This window comes from Dipodomys spectabilis, unplaced genomic scaffold (genome assembly GCF_019054845.1).
Source record: "Dipodomys spectabilis isolate Male_0828 unplaced genomic scaffold, ASM1905484v1 ptg000414l, whole genome shotgun sequence".
NCBI classification, from domain to species: Eukaryota; Metazoa; Chordata; class Mammalia; order Rodentia; family Heteromyidae; genus Dipodomys; species Dipodomys spectabilis.
Genome location: NW_024871091.1, coordinates 3,187,740 through 3,204,576, shown reverse-complemented (window position 1 = coordinate 3,204,576; position 16,837 = coordinate 3,187,740). Strand labels below are relative to the sequence as shown.

Genomic DNA, 16,837 nt, shown 5'->3' with positions numbered 1-16,837 from the left:
CATCCTGGTATATGTTCAATGCCATAACAGATGTAGTCCATAGTCCTAAATTTCTTAGAGAATCCAAACATTTATATTCAGAGGCTAATTTCAAAGATGCTTGAGTTTGTCAGAAAGCACAAAGAGGCACCTACCCACTGCTCATGAATTTCCTCTGCCTAAGAGATAAAGACAGAAAGCACTTTTGAAGGCTTATCCTATTTTGGGGGAAAAGACAAGTTCTCATTGTACAATTAGTTACGAGCTTCTTTTTGGTGGGCTGAAAATATTTTGGAACTTGGTACAGGTGATGGTTGCATAAGATTATGAAAATTGTCAATGTACTAAACTGAAGTCCACATTGAAAATGGTGAATTATATGTTGAGTGAATTTCACTTCAATGATAAAAGGAAATTAAATCATGAACAATGAGTGTAACTTCATTTTGGATATAAAAGGCTTCTTTTGTTTTTCTGTTCCGACATGGAAACATTCCTCACATTATGATAAAAAATATCAAAGAAACGTTTTTACTTTGTTTCCAAAACTAAATGCATTTGATCATGTGTTTGTCACAGTCCAGAAAACTAGAAGTGAAAGACAGTTCAGCTACTTCATAGGACAGAGAAGTGATAGAGAAGACGAGAACACCAAAGCAAATTGGAGAAACAGACTAGCATGCTTCCCATAATGTCCTATTGCTAGGCTTGTCTTCATTTCATTTTTACTATTCATTTTTAAATAAATATTTACTGCTTCATGAGATGTTCTGTTTTCCCTCTCCCCTGAACTTAGAATTTACTCAGTGCATCCAAATTCTTGTATTATCCTGTATAGTGGATGTATGTTTTGATAGTTGTACTGAGCAAACTACTTTGCTTGATACAGTTATTTCAGTTTTGAGATGCAGGTGATGAATAGTGGATTAAATCAGTAAAGCAGTATACTTTCTTCAATCTATGAAGTTATCCCTTGATCCTTGGGAGAGTTGAAGACCAAGTTTCATCGGGAGCTTGAAAACAGTCATTAACAAAACAGTGTGTGTGCCTAGACCTTTCATACTGCCTTGACTCCTTAAACCAGCTGGACTTGTAATTTGAGAAACAAGGAAAAATATTTCCATTCACAACTAAGAAAATGATACCTTATATTTTCTTGGCATAGATTAATTTCTGTGAAGACATATAATCAAATAGCTCCTGAATGTGTGTCTGCCACAGTTGAAATATGTAGTTGCCAGTGATATGCTCTTTCAACTCAAAGGAGCACTGCTGTGATGGAGGCTCAAGGACCTTTTGCAACATCTCGTGAATTTACCTGTCTCAAATTTGCACTTTTGGATTCTACACTGAAATGTGCCATTTCTGCACAATGACAGGGTTACAAACCCATTTGGGCAGCTCTGACATTCTGAGGCATATGGATGTACTTGCAGAGAATGACCTGAACTGAATATGGATGCCAACCTCCAAAGGCTTACCCACTAGACATCACAGCAGTAATTTACGGGTATTAATTCAATCTCACTGTGTAGCATTCAGAGTCAACAAGACAAAAATACATTAGATAATGGCTCTTTATATGGGTATATAATGTGCAACCAAGACCAACATGTGGAACATTTTTGCAGTACTGGGATTTGAATTCAAAACTGTGTGCTTGCTTGGCTGATGCTCTACCACTTAAGCCATGCCTCCACTCTTGATTTTGCTGGTTACTTTTGAGATTAAGTCTCAGGGAATTTTCAGCCTGAAACACTTTTGAACCATGATCTTACAAATCTAAACCTCCTGAGAAGCTACCACAGGTATGACTCACCATTGAACAGCTTCTGCTGAAACACTGATGTAAGAAAAGAACAACAGAGAGGTTCCAGGAAGATGGAGGAGGAGAAGCTGGAGGCTAAACAAGCTCTCGCATAGAAAGCAGTTTTAGTGTTCCAGTGAACACTAGGCCAGAGAATTACACCAAGTGTGCCATCACAGTACAGAGAGTTTGGCCAGAGAGGGAAAATCCAAGCAAGGAGACAGACCTGAGCACTTGCCGGTAGCCGCGCGGCTACGGTGGGGGCAGCCATAGCTGCCATACCTATAACACAGAGAGTCCGGGACAAAGGCGCCAGACCCAGCGGGAAGCAGATTCTACTCAACACTAGCAAGAACTGACAAGGAGCAGATAGCTTCATCCTGCAGTTCGCAGACCAAAACCAAGACTCGACATGAGTAGAAGCCTGACGTCCTCACTCCTTCTCAGGGAGCAGAGGAGGGAAGGCCACCCCTCCCCACCCCCACTACCAGAGATCTCCATCTTTGATACTGACAAAGGCCTGGCTGAGCTGCTAGCTCCAACTCAGGCCTTGGGAGAAAACAAAAGAGTTATTTAGCAGGTGACAGGAACCTGCCCTGACCTGCCAGGCTCAACTCTACCCAGGGAAAAGTCACCCAGCCCAGGCAGAAGGAGCTCCGCCCCCAGAGGAGTGGCTTTCTTCACTGGGTAAACAGAGCCAGAGGCTGCCCCTCCCTACAGCAGCCTAGACAATCAATTGAAATTCAGTAAACATAAACCCTGAGAATGGCTCCAGGCTGGGCTCTGGGAGTGTCTCAGAAGCTAGCCCCTCAAGGAAAAGCTACTGTTTGCTGAAAGGCCTCAACTCTACCCAGAACCTAGCCTCAACACATCTCCAAACTAGAAGAAACAGCCATCTCCCTCTTTTGGGATACTCAAAGCAGATCTCCCTCTCACTGAACTAGCCTGGGAGGAGGATCACAAAATCCTGGGTAAAGCAGAGCATTTTTTCTGCCTGCCCAAACTGACTTAAGAAACCAATCAAGCCAAAGGAAAACCAGACACCACAAGTAGACCAGAGACTCCACCAAGAGACTGGTTACAGACAAAAGGGAGATACAGGATTTTTCCATCCACCCCCCCCCAAAAAAAAAAGTCAAAGAACTCTTTTTTTGCATCTTTTTTTTAATTTTTAATTAAAAAAATTGTTTTCTATTAATCTTTTTTTTCTTCCTCTTATTTTTATTTTAGGTGTATATGTGTGTGTGTGCTTTTTAAAAAAAATCTCTACTGACCCTTTGGTCCTTTACTTTCTTTCTTTTTTTCTCATTCTTTTTACTTTTTCTTCTCTTTCATTCTTATTTGCGTGATTTAATTGCTGTTCTGTTCATCCTCAGATATACCCGACATCGATTATTAGACCTTATCCCCCATTGTGTACACACTTCATCCAGAAATTTATTACTCAATTCAAAACCTCCTTAGGTTTAAATTACTTAATAGCAGTATTATTTCTTTATATCTATACAATATTTTAAGTATTTTTATTTTTTAGTTTTTTATGTCTCCTTTCTATCTTTCCCCTCCTCTCATCCTATCCCTGTTCTTCTCTCAATATTACTTTCTTAAACTTGCATAATTTTTGTTTCACTTTTTAAATTTAACTTTTTGTTTTTCCATTTTCTCTTGCCTCTTTTTTTTCTTTATTCCTTCTCTTTCTCCTATCACTCTGTCCAAACCATTTCCCTCTTTGAGATTAGGACTTGGTTAATTTCACCCTACTTTTACCTTTTCACATCCCTCTAACCCTATTTTCCCCACATTTCCCCTAAACCTAATAATTTCTGGTTTGCCAAATTCTTCTTTGCTGTTCTTAGACCATTAATACATAGTTGTTTGATGTTGAATAGACTGTATCTGTTGAACTAGATTGTACCTGCAGACTTTTGACTGTGCAATTACAGGACTTTGGTTAATTCTCGCCTTAGAATAGTGTTCTAGCACAAAACTAGTGTTACTTTCATACCAAATGGGCAGAACAAGCCTGAAAAACACAAGAAAAATGGCAAGTCCGGGTATTTCAACTCGCACTCATGATAATCAGATGACAGAACAGATAATAATCCAGAGGAGAGTTCCCAAAAAGCTCTACAAACACTACTGGTAAACATGGTGAATGAAAAGTTTGAAAACCTGCAAAGGACTCACTGTGAGCATAATAGGGAGAGAGAAGAGGCAAACCAAAGATTAATACAAGAAGCTCATGAGCGTGAGGAAGCTACTCAAAGATTGATATAGGAATTGCGTGAGCAGGTTGAGAACACTCAAAGAGAAATAAAGGAATTGCGTGAGCAGGCTGAGAACAGTCAAAGAGATAGACAGGAATTCCATGAGCTGGCTGAGAACAGATAAAGAGAAAGTCAGGAATGGCATGAGCAGGCTGAGATCAGTCAAAGACAACAACTACGGGAATTGTGTGAACATGGGGAATCTAATCAAAGAGAAATACAGGAATTGCGAGAGCAGGATGAGAATAGACAAAGATCAATAGAGGCATTCATGAAATCCATAAACAGACAGCTGAAAGAAGTCAGGGAGACCACAAAGGGAATGCTGAATGGAGCCCAACAGAAGGGATGGGAGTCCAAGGAAACCATAACCAATCAACTAAGTGATTTGAGAATAAACACTGAACACCAAATTAAGGAAGTAAAGTTCATACAAGATCTAAAACAAAGTTCCAACAAATAATTGAAAGACATAAAGCCGACCAATTAGAAGAAAAAGAAATAAAAAACAAAGTGGAAAGTCTTGACAGTAGGTTAGACCATGAAGAAGATCGAATCTCGGGGATTGAAGATAGCCTAGATATTATAGAGAAAGAACATACTACTATCCAAGATAAATCCAAGAAATATGATATATCTATTCAACATTTGGAAGATACCATCAGAAGGCCTAATCTCAGGATAATGGGTGTAGAGGAACACCTAGAGACAGAAGTTAATGGTCTAGGAAATTTGTTTAACAGGATCCTAGCAGAGAACTTCCCAAACATGCCAAAAAGATAGGCCTATTCAGATACAAGAAGCTTTTAGAACCCCAAATAGACCAGCCCAGAACAGGACATCCCACCGTCACATTAAAATCCCCACAGGATCAATTCAGACCAAGGAAAACATCCTTAAAGCTGTCAAGGAGAAAAGATCAATCACCTATAAAGGAAAACAAATTAGAATCACCTCAGGTTTCTCAGCAGAGACAATTAAAGCAAGAAGATGATGTATGCCATGCCCTAAAGACAAACAACTATCAAGCAAGAATACTGTACCCAGCTAAACTCTCCTTCATAACTGAAGGTCAAATAAAAACCTTCCATAGCAAAGAAAAATGGAAACAATATATCTTCACCAAACCTGCCCTACAAAAGATACTTAAAGATGTGCTACACATAGAAAACCAACAAGACCACAATAAAGGCCAAGAAACCACACCCAAACTGAGAATCCAAGAACCATAGGAAGAACCCAGTTGCAGCAACCCCCAAGAAGGTAGATAAATGGCAGGAACTCCCAAATACCTCTCAGTCCTATCTCTCAACATTAACGGACTTAACTCTCCAATTAAGCGACATAGACTGTCTAGTTGGATTAAAAAGCAACATCCTTCTATCTGCTGCCTTCAGGAGTCACACCTTGCCCATAAAAACAAACACATTTTGAAAGTGAAAGGCTAGAACAAAATTTACCAAGCAAACGGCCCTCATAAACAGGCAGGAGTTGCAATTCTAATATCAGATAAAATAGACTTCAAATTAAAATTAGTGAGAACAGAGAAAGAAGGTCGCTACATACTAATTAAAGGATCTCTCCTTCAGGAGGATATTACAATTCTAAATCTCTATTCACCAAACAACGGAACACCCAAATTTATCCAAGAAATACTACTTTCTCTCAAATCCCACATAGATCCAAAGATATTAATTGTTGGGGACTTTAACACACCACTTTCCCCATTAGATAGATCAACTTGTCAAAAACTCAACAAAGAAACCGCAGATCTAAACAACTGCATTGATCAACTAGATTTAACAGACATCTACCGAATATTTCACCCAGCAGCATCAGAATATACTTTTCTTTCTTTTTTTTTTGTCGGTCATGGGGCTTGAACTCTGGGCTTGGGTGCTGTCCCTGCACTCTTCAGTTCAAGGCCAGCACTCTACCACTTGAGCCACAGCACCACTTCCCAGAATATACTTTTTTCTCAGCAGCACATGGAACATTTTCCAAAATAGACCACATTTTAGGTCACAAAGCAAAATTGTCCAAATTCAGAAACATTGAACTTATATATTTTGCATTCTCTCAGACCACAAGGGAATAAAATTAGAACTCAACACCAAAAGCCACTAAAGAAAGCCCTGTAACATATGGAGGCTGAACAACACACTGTTGAATCACCAGTGGGTCATGGAAGAGATTAGAAAGGAAATTCAAATGTTCATGATGTTCGACAAAAATGAGCACACAAATTACCAAATCCACTGGGACACAGCTAAGGCAGTACTCAGAGGCAAGTTTATAGCTCTGAGTTCCTACATCAACAAATTGGAGAGATGTGAAACCAACAATTTAATGAGACATCTGAAACTCCTTGAAAAAGAGCAGCAAGATAAACCCCAATCCAGTAGATGAAACAAATAATTAAAATTAAGTAAGAATTAAATGAATTAGAATCCAAAAAAACCATAGAAAGAATCAACAAAACAAAGAGTTGGTTCTTCGAAAAAATTAACAAAATTGACAGACCCTTACCAAGTCTTATCAGAAAAAGAAGAGAACACACCCAAACAAATAAACTCAGAGATGAGAATGGAAACATCACCACAGAAACAACCAAGATTCAGAACATTATAAAGGAATACTTCTCAAACCTTTATGCTAATAAGTCTGAGAACCTGGCAGAAATAGACCTTTTGCTAGCAAATATCGACATACCAAAACTAAACCAAGATGAGTTAAACCATCTTAACAGGCCCATATCAAGCATTGAAATAGCAATAAAAGACCTCCCATCTAAGAAAGCCCAGGACCAGATGGATTTACAGTAGAATTCTACAAGGCCTTCGAAGGAGAGCTCACACCAATACTCCTCCAACTCTTCAAGGAAATTGAAAGAGAAAATTCACTACCAAATTCATTCTATGAAGCCATCATAACCCTACTCCCAAAACCAGGCAGGGACTCATCAAAGAAAGAGAACTATAGACCCATTTCTTTGAAGAACATCGATGCAAAACTTCCCAACAAAATTTTGGCCAATCAGGGCTGGGAAGGTGGCTCAGTGGTAGAGAGCTTGCCTTGCATGCATGAGGCCCTGGGTTCGATTCCCCAGCACTACATAAGCAAAAAGAAAAAAAAGCCGGAAGTGGCACTGTGGCTCAAGTGGTAGAGCGCTAGCCTTCAGCTGAAGAGCTGAGGGACAACACCATGCCCAGAGTTCAGGCCCCACGACTGGGCCACTCAAAATTTTGGCCAATCAACTTCAACAATTCATCAAAAAAATCACACACCACAATCAAATAGGATGCATTTCAGGGATGCAAAGCTGGTTCAATATATGCAAATCAATTAATATAATTCATCACATCAACAAGAGCAAGGATAAGAACCACATGGTTATCTTAATAGATGCAGAAAAAGCATTTGACAAGATCCAACATCCCTTTATGATGAAGGTTCTGGAAAAACCTACAGCCAGCCTTATACTTAATGGTGAAAAACTAAAGCCATTTCCTCTTAACTCAGGAAGATAAGGATGTCACTCTCTCCACTTCTCTTCAGTCTAGTATTAGAATGCCTAGCTACAGCAATAAGACAAGATGCAAACATAAAAGGGATCCAAATAGGGAAAGATGAAGTAAAACTTCCTCTTTGCAGATGACATGAGCTTGTATTTAAAGAATCCCATGTACTCCACTTCCAAATTACTCAAGCTGATTCAAAACTTTGGCAAAGTAGCAGGGTATAAAATTAACCCTCAAAAAACAATGGCTTTTTTGTATGCCAACAATGAGAAAAGCATGGCTGAAATTAGGAAAGCAACTCCATTCATAATAGCCCCACAAAAAATAAAATACATAGCAATTAACTTAACCAAAGAAGTGAAGGACCTCTATGATGAAAACTTTAAAAACCTGAAAAAGGAAATCAAAACAGAACTTAGAAAGTGGCAAAAACCTCCTATGCTCCTGGATTGGAAGGATCAACATTATAAAAATGGCAATACTTCCCAAGGCTATCTACAAATTCAATGTGATACCTATATCAATATTCCAACCTCATTCTTCAAGGAAATAGAAGAGGCAATCCAAAAATTCATATGGAACAATAAAAGACCCCGAATAGCAAAAACGATCCTTAACAGAAAGAACAGTGCTGGAGGAATATCAATACCAAATTTCAAACTCTACTACAAAGCCATAGTAATCAAAACAGCTTGGTACTGGCACAAGAAATGACCTCAGGACCAATGCAATAGACTTGAAAAACCAGAAATGAACCGAAAGACCTATAGCCATCTAATCTTCGATAAGGGAGCTAAAAAAATGGAATGGAAGAAAGACAGCCTCTTCAGTAAATGGTACTGGCAAAATGGTTAACTACTTGTAGAAAACTAAAGCTAGATCCTTATATATCACCCTGCACCAGAATCAACTCCAAATGGATCAAAGACCTCGGAGTTAAAACAGACACTCTGAAAACATTACAGGATGGAATAGGAAAAACCCTAGGTTTCCTTGGCACAGGCCAAAATTTTCTTAATAGAGACCAAGAAACACAAAAAATCAAAGAAAGGTTGGACAAATGGGATTGCATGAAATTGCTGAGCTTCTGCATGGCAAAGGACATAGCTAGAAGGATCAATAGAAAGCCCACGGATTGGGAGAAGATCTTCACTAATCATACAACGGACAAGGGTCTCATATCTAAAATATACCTGGGACTCACAAAATTAAATCCCCCAACAACAAATCCTCAAAGAAACAACTGCCCAATAAATAAGTGGGCTAAAGTCTTAAAGAGAAACTTCTCGGAAGAGGAAAGAAAGATGGCCAATAGACACATGAAGAAATGCTCAACCTCTCTAGCCATAAAAGAAATGCAAATCAAAACAACATTGAGATACCACCTCACCCCAGTTAGAATGGCAAAAATCAAGAACTCTAATAACAACAGATGCTGGAGGGGATGTGGACAGAAGGGAACCTCACTGCGTTGTTGGTGGGAGTGTAAACTTGTTCAATAATTTTGGAAAGTAGTATGGAGGTTCCTCAAAAGACTTCACATAGAGCTTCCCTATGACCCAGCAATCCCACTTTTGGGCATTTACCCAAATGATCACAAACAAGACCATACTAAAGCTACCAGCACAATAAACTATGTTTATTGCAGCCTTATTTACCATAGCTAAGCTATGGAACCAACCCAGATGCCCCTCAGTAGATGAACGGATCCAGTAAATGTGGTATATATACACAATGGAATTCTATGCCTCCATCGGAAAGAATGACATTGCCCCATTTGTTAGGAAATGGAAAGACTTGGAAAAAATTATATTAAGGGAAGTAAGCTAGGCCCAAAGAAACATAGGCCCCATGGTTTCCCTTATTTGTAATAACTAGTATATGTCTGAGACAAGCAGAAAACGTCAGATATGTTTGGTGATATGAACCCCAAGATATATATTCAAATGTTTTTTTACTTTCATGTGATTGTTTCTAACATATCTGACATAAGGTGATTTCTTTGTTGCTTTGTATGTCCCTCCCCCAGGATATAACTCTGGCTTTCACTGTATTTGATGTTGGTATAATTTGTGGAGGGGAAGGAAAAAAACAAATCGTTTATATAGGGATACAGGTGGACCGATTGCAACAATGAGATGTACAAGTCATTATGTCGAAAAATGAACTTTACAAAAATCAAACTTTACAACTTTGGCGGGGGGGGGGGGGGGGGAGGAAGGAAGGGCGGGGGGATTTGGGTGGGTGGGGGGATATGGGAAGGGATAGGAAGAGGAAACAAAGGAGGAAGCCACAATGCTTGATAAGAAATGTACTCATTATCTTGCCCATGTAATTGTAACTCCTCTGTATGGTGTTTTCATAATAATAAGAAGAAAGAACAACAGAGTACTTCTAGGGAATAAAATAGAGTAGGCTCCAGTTGTATTCACTCAGCAGTACTTGCCAAAGTGTCATCCTACCTCATCAAAACCAAGTGATTCTTTTTTCCTTTCTTTTTCTTTTGTTGGTTGTGGGACTAGAACACTGGGCCTGGGCAATGTTCCTCAGCTCTTCAGCTCAAGGCAAGTGCTCTACCACTTGAGCCACAGCGCCACTTCCAGTTTTCTGGTGGTTTATTGGAGATAAGAGTCCCACTGGCTTTCCTTCCCAGGCTAGCTTTGAACCATGATCCTCAGACCTCACTCGGCCTCCTGAGTAGCTAGGATTACAGGTATGAGCCACCAGCATCCAGCAAAACCAAGTAATTCTTAACACTAATTTTGCTCATTATACCTGGGTAAATATAATGATACTCTGCCCTCTCCCAAAGTCTCCAAAACAAAGATAAATTAGATTATACAACTGCTGTGATTTTCACAACTATTTGGTTGCACAGTGACAATACTCAGGGAACATATTCCTATTGGGATACACTGATCTGAACCTTGTAATTTTAGCCACTGAAACACCCTTCCCCCTTTAAACTATGTGAAGATACAATGAAAAGTTGACATCTGTGTGTCAGGAAGTACATTCTTGCCAGATAGTAGATCTACCAGCATCTTAGCTTCCAAAAGTATTTGTAATAAATGTATTCTCTTTATAAACTACTCACCCATTTTATTGCTTTTCTTATGGCAGCTTGAATAGACTAAGATAGGGACTTAATGATAAAACCACAAAGTCCTATCCCGTGTAGGTATATATACACACAGAAATACACATGCATATATACATACACCATGTGCATGGGAGCATATGTGTGTTGTAATAGAAGCAAGAGGAAGAAAGACTATGGAGCCCCAAGGACAGTGGCTGAATCCCTTAGGAGAGTCAAGGCATACAGAGCATCCAGTGGCTCATAGACACTGGAAGTATAATCTGACTTATTTCAAAGCATAAAGTTGAAAGCTCTTCGGCTACATAAATACTAAAGTCTTTTGAGCTCTTTAGTGTCTCATGCCTGTAATCTTAGCTACTCGGGAGGCTGAGATCTGAGGATCACTGTTCAAAGCCACCCGGGCAGGAAAGTCTATGAGACTCTTATCTCCAATAAACCACCAGAAAACTGGAAGTGGCATTGTGGCTCAAGAGGTAGAGTACTTGCCTTGAGCTGAAGATCTCAGGGACAACGCCCAGGCCCAGAGTTCAAGCCCCACGACTGACAAAAAAAAAAAAAAAAATGAAATGAGTCAAAAATTCAATTCAATCATTTTACTGTTAAAAGATTGACAAATATTGACAGCTTTGTGGCCACATCTACGAACTGAACTGAACTGAACTCTTTTGAAGGGATGATTAGTGTCTTTGATACCCCATTCATGTCCATGTGACCCTCAGTTCATTAATTCCACGTAATGGCTGGGTTTTAGGTACCAAAGACCCAGACGCAAATTTTGCCTATACCATTGACTAGCTTTATGATACTTGATTTCTGCATCCCCACTCCAATCCTTGGGCACCATCCTACAATTTGCTCATCTTCTCTATGGTGTGCTTTCCTTATTTAGAAATTAAAGATAATAATTCTTATCCCCTAGGGTGACTCTTATGGATTTAATGAAATGTAAGCTGTACAGCTTCTTTAGGTTGCCTACAGTAGTGCAATCATCCAGTCAATGCTATTGAAGGATAATAGAAGTATTACTATTATTATTATTATTATGGCATTTTCATGGCTCAAGTAGAGCAAGCATGTAATGGATGTTTGAATCACTTAATAACAGTACATTTAATATGACGGCTAATAACAATTGCTACATTGTTCAACTGAAATGTGTCAAACAACATGATCACAGTAGGCAGCTTAATATAAAATAATTTGCATAATATTAATAATCCATCTGAAAGTTAAGCCTGGAGTAAATGTTTCTACATGTTAAGAAACTGGCATGTGATGAAAATAGGTTTTGAACTAAGCTCTGTCTTACTAGCAACACTAATGCTGATCTAAAAATAACAAACGTAGAACTGGGGATGTAATTTCCCAGTACTGGGGATGTAATCTCCCAGTGATATAGCACTTACCTACCATGTACCATGTCCAGTAATGCACAAGATTCAGTGAGTTATGTTTTGCAGGATTGTACTGAGGTTTGAACTTAGGACCTTGGCATTGACTTCTTATTATGTACCAGGCACTCTACCAATGTTACACCTGTATTACAAGTGTGTCAGGCAGATTTTATATGATTATAAAATAATGTCTTCATCTCCAAAGTCATAAACTGGAGAAACACTAATAATATTGGAAGAATTAGGGTCTCAGAAACTAAGAACAAACAAACATCAGCGGTGTATCTTGGTCTCTGTCCTTGTCCAAATTTAGAAGTGGAGTTAACTCGAAATTGTGTTGCAAAGGGAACAATTTAGGCTTTAAGCCAAACAATATTCTTCTTGGAAAATTGGGTCATAGAATCCTGTAGCCAGGTATAACCTTGAAAAAAATCAAACTTTGCAGACCCCCGCCGTTATTAGTCGGTGAGAAACCTTAAGTCCTAAGAAGGGGACGAATGCGTTCATCACCTTGCTAAGAATCTCAATGTATTTGCTACCTTTTGACCAGTCTATCAAGTGGAATCACACCAGCAACTACCACGGGTACTGTTAGAGCCCTAAAATAGAAAGAGATGATGAGTCGGTCACAGATTCTGGCCTTCAAGGCATTCCCTACTTGGGGAGACTGACAAGTTATGAGTTCTTGAGTTTAAGCCTAGAGGAAGTTCTGTCCCTAGGTACTGTAAGTTTAGAGGAAAAGTAGTCTTTTCAATTGGAACAGGGTATCAAGGAAAGCTTAGTATCATATATGCTATTGGTGAATGGCAAGTAACACTATGGGAAGCAGAAATGGATGATGTGACAGAGGCAGAAAACCTCAAGTGGGTTCAGCAAGTATGACTGGAAATGAGCCCAGGTAAAGAGGCACAGAGTGGCACAGGCTGTTCAATCCATGGGCAAGAATCTGAAGGGAGAGTGTTTCTTAGCTGTTGGAGTCTGCATATGAAATGAGACTTCAAAAGATGTGTCTTTGCATTGCCTTATGATAAATCCTGGAAAGGAAAGAAAGAAAAGAAGGGAGTTAAGGCAAACTGGAGAGCATTTAAGAGTCTGTTGGTTGCAATAAGGGTTCAAAAGTCTTCCTGAAAGATGGCAATGGCCTAGAAAATGGAGTTCAGGGGTGGCTATGAGATATACTTTGCATTGTCTTCCATTTGGTCTATGTGTAATTTCTGAATGGCATCATGTGTTGGGAAGCAGTAAATTGGCCAGACTCATAGTTGCCTTCCTCTTCCGATGCTTTTGTTCTCTCAAAGAGTATGACTAATTAAATAGCTTCTGGGCTGCATTTGGTCAACATCTCAAAAAATTGAGCCCTTTTATGTAGTCCCAAATCTTAAATGGGATGACCTCATTGACATTTTTCTACTGATTGCTGTTCTTTCAGGAACAAGTGTGGAGGTGGGATAGGAGGCAGAGCCTTTCCGTTATATTACCTCTTGCCTCCCCATGTCTGTGACCTTTGCTTTTCTGAGTCTTTGTTCCTTGCTTCATTCAGGTCTTGGTAATACCAATCATCAAATCACAGAGGCACCTGACTTCCAGGATGGGAGCTAAGAGAAAAAGCCTCCTTGACAATGATGTAGGTCCATTCAGAAACTAGTATATTTTCTCACTGAAACTCTGCTAGCATAGCAAAGAGCACAGGAAAGACCCCTGGACAATTTTCTAACATGTTCTCAGACCTTGCAAGAAACTCACAAAGACCACCAGTGAAACCAATCCTTAGCCCATTCCTCAAGAGCAATTTGCACACATGTCCCACAATTCGGTGAAGACGTGCTAGAAATTGATGAGGTGTGTTTGGTTTGCTCCCCTAAGACTGATCTCAGGAAAACGCCATAATACTTGATAAAGCTCTATGTACCTGTGCCAGCAGAACACATCTCAAATGTTCCTATAACAATCAGTTCACAGCTCCCACCCATACAAAAAACGAACAATTGTAACATGGAGAGATCAACAGGGACCATAATGATGATGATGATGATAATGATAATAATAATAACAATAATAATAATGGTGTTAGCCTTCCACAATGAGGCATGCTACAAACACTTGTGGAGCATTATTAACCAGAATCCTCTACAGTATCACCCCTATGAAAAGAGGGGGAAATTAATAGGATGGTCAGTCTTCTGTAACGTATTAGGTAGAAGGTATGGTTCTGGTGGATTAGGAATAGTTCAGGTCATAATTTACATCCCAGCTTTCACAGTTGTATGACTTATTGCCTTCAATGCTGTTTCTGAATATGTCCAGCTTCTTCCCTCATAGATGTTCACAATTTTGAGACAGAACTATTCATGTGTGCTTTTAAACTTCTGCAGTAGTTAAGAGGGCCAGGTAACCTGGAGAAGCAAGTGGCAGCTGGAACTAACTCCAGAAAAAAAAAGATATAGGGCCTAATCTTTCACCTGGGAACTGTGGAAATCTTGAAAATATTCTGTACATACTAAAGTACTTGCTGAGCCGTCGTTATTTCACATAATAAAGGAATATACGGCTCCAAATTAACACTGGGAACATTAGAGTCACCTTTATAAACTCTTTCAGGGAAAGAAAACGAATTCCCTTGAAGTGTGAGGGGCCAATAGCACCAGCCTACTGGCTTCCCACGTACATGGGGCAGCATCTGCTATGACAACCTCCTAGACAAGTAGTTGCTTATTTTTTGCACTCTCCAACAATGAACTATTGAAGTACATATGCAAATTCAAGTGCTTTCGTAGATAATAATGTAATCGATTTTCCCAACATCATCATGGTGAGGGTTTTTCCATCAACAGATAAAGTCACTGAAACTAGATACCATCAAATGACTTCACCAAGGTTATTTAGATGCTGGGATGCTAGGACTAGCACCTTGGCCTAACACTGGAATGTGGATGAAGGAAAGATTAGCAAACCTGATACACCATTTAGATATTATTATGTATCCCTCATTCAGGCCCAAGAGAGCCTTTCTTCCTTAACATTGGGGAAGGACCCAGAAAAATGAAGAGTCATAACCAAATTACTATAAATCTTTCAGACATGATGGACATAGCTATGTGCCTGTCTTAATGGTATAGAACAAGGAATTAATTATCTTATAGCTTTAACCTTAAGTGGAAACACACTTTTACAAACTAGATTAATGCACTGTAAAAAAAAAAACAGTGGGTGACATTGATCAAGATACATTGTATTAACAAATAAACATGTCAAATTGAAACCCTTCGTATTACTTCAAGAAATTTTTTTAAAAGAAATAAAAAGCCTGTGTGAGTCTGTGCATGGAAGCTCATGCTTGTAATCCCAACTGCCTTGGAGATTGGGAGAATCACAGTTCAAAGCCAGACTGGGGAAAGTTAAAAACTTAATCAGTTTTTTTTAAAGCTGAGGAATTATCTTGTAATCATAGCTACAGGGAAGACATAGGTAGAGAGATAACAGTCTGAAGCCTGCCCCTGGATAAAGGCACAAGATGCTATCCAAAAACTATAGCAAAGAAAGGTTGGAATGTGACTTAAATGGTAGAGTGCCTGCCTAGGAAGCACAAGGTTTTGACTTCAAAACTCAAGTATTGTCCAGAAAAAAATATCGTAATGCAATCTTGACAGCCTCCCCCTCCCATCCAGACACATACTCCACTCCTCTAAACAAGGAGGGTTTGGGATCAGATGACAGACTACTGACTTTTCACCCCTAAACTCCATGGCTGGGTTGAATGTAGAGAGGAAAAAATGCATTCTCTCAGAGGGCAGAAAAACTCTGCCAGGAAAGTTGAACAAGGATAAGTCCATAAATGTAAGCAGATTCCAAGTACTCATATTCTTTCATTGGCCCTTTGAGCTATTTTCTGAGGACAGCCTGGCTTCCAGCTTCCCTGAAGCCAGTTGTCTCCTTCCCCTTCAATTTAGGAAGCTGTTCTTTCCAAAAAGCTAGATAGATGTGGGTATGATCCAGTTTCAAGAACTGTCTATAGACGGACTTAGAAGAACATGACAAAGCGGGTACTTTTGGTTAATGAGGTTCCAGATCCTTTCAAAACTCAAAAGTCCCTCACTCAGGGAGCAGAAAGAAACACTGCACGACTTGCTGCATTCTGCCAGCTTCCAAGATACCTCAGCAAACCCAGCATGTATTCTGACCACTGGAATATCTGAAAAAACAAGGGATAATGTGGAGCCAGACAGATAAAGGCTACTCCAAAAGCAAGTGCTAAATAAATAGTTTTGAGATGAGTTAATAAAGACATGGAGCCCACTAAACCTCATTCTACCACTCAATGATGTCATTAGGTGTTTGACAGACCTCAACTCAATTGCTTAACTTCTCTGAAGATGATCATTACAAATTCTCCAAGAGTTGTTATGAAGTTTAATACAGTAGATACGAAAAAAACAACTGTGAGCATATCTAACCATCAGCTGTTCATCATTTCCACCACCCCCATTGATGCTGCTTGTCAGTGTGTATTTCAGAGAATAGTATATCTGTTCTCCGAAAAGGTCTAGCAAATCCATTTAAAGGCAAGGAAAACTGCATACAGCTGGTGTCAATGTCCACAACATATCCTCTGTTTCCCCATACCACTCAAGGAAGAAATACATTGTAACACATGAATACAGTCAAATGCTGGACTTTCAGACTTCCGACAGTTGGTGGAGGCAGAGTTTTTAAAGGTAAGAACATAGTCACATGACTCTAGAATGAATGCCTGTTCAATTATACTCCAA

The 16,837-nt window shown here is 39.3% G+C and overlaps 1 protein-coding gene across 2 annotated transcripts in view; it reads right to left on the bottom strand.

Moving 5' to 3' along the window:
- Positions 1-16,837, bottom strand: part of Fgf13 (fibroblast growth factor 13) — a 485,628-nt gene that overhangs the window by 375,846 nt on the left and 92,945 nt on the right. The window lies entirely within an intron of this gene.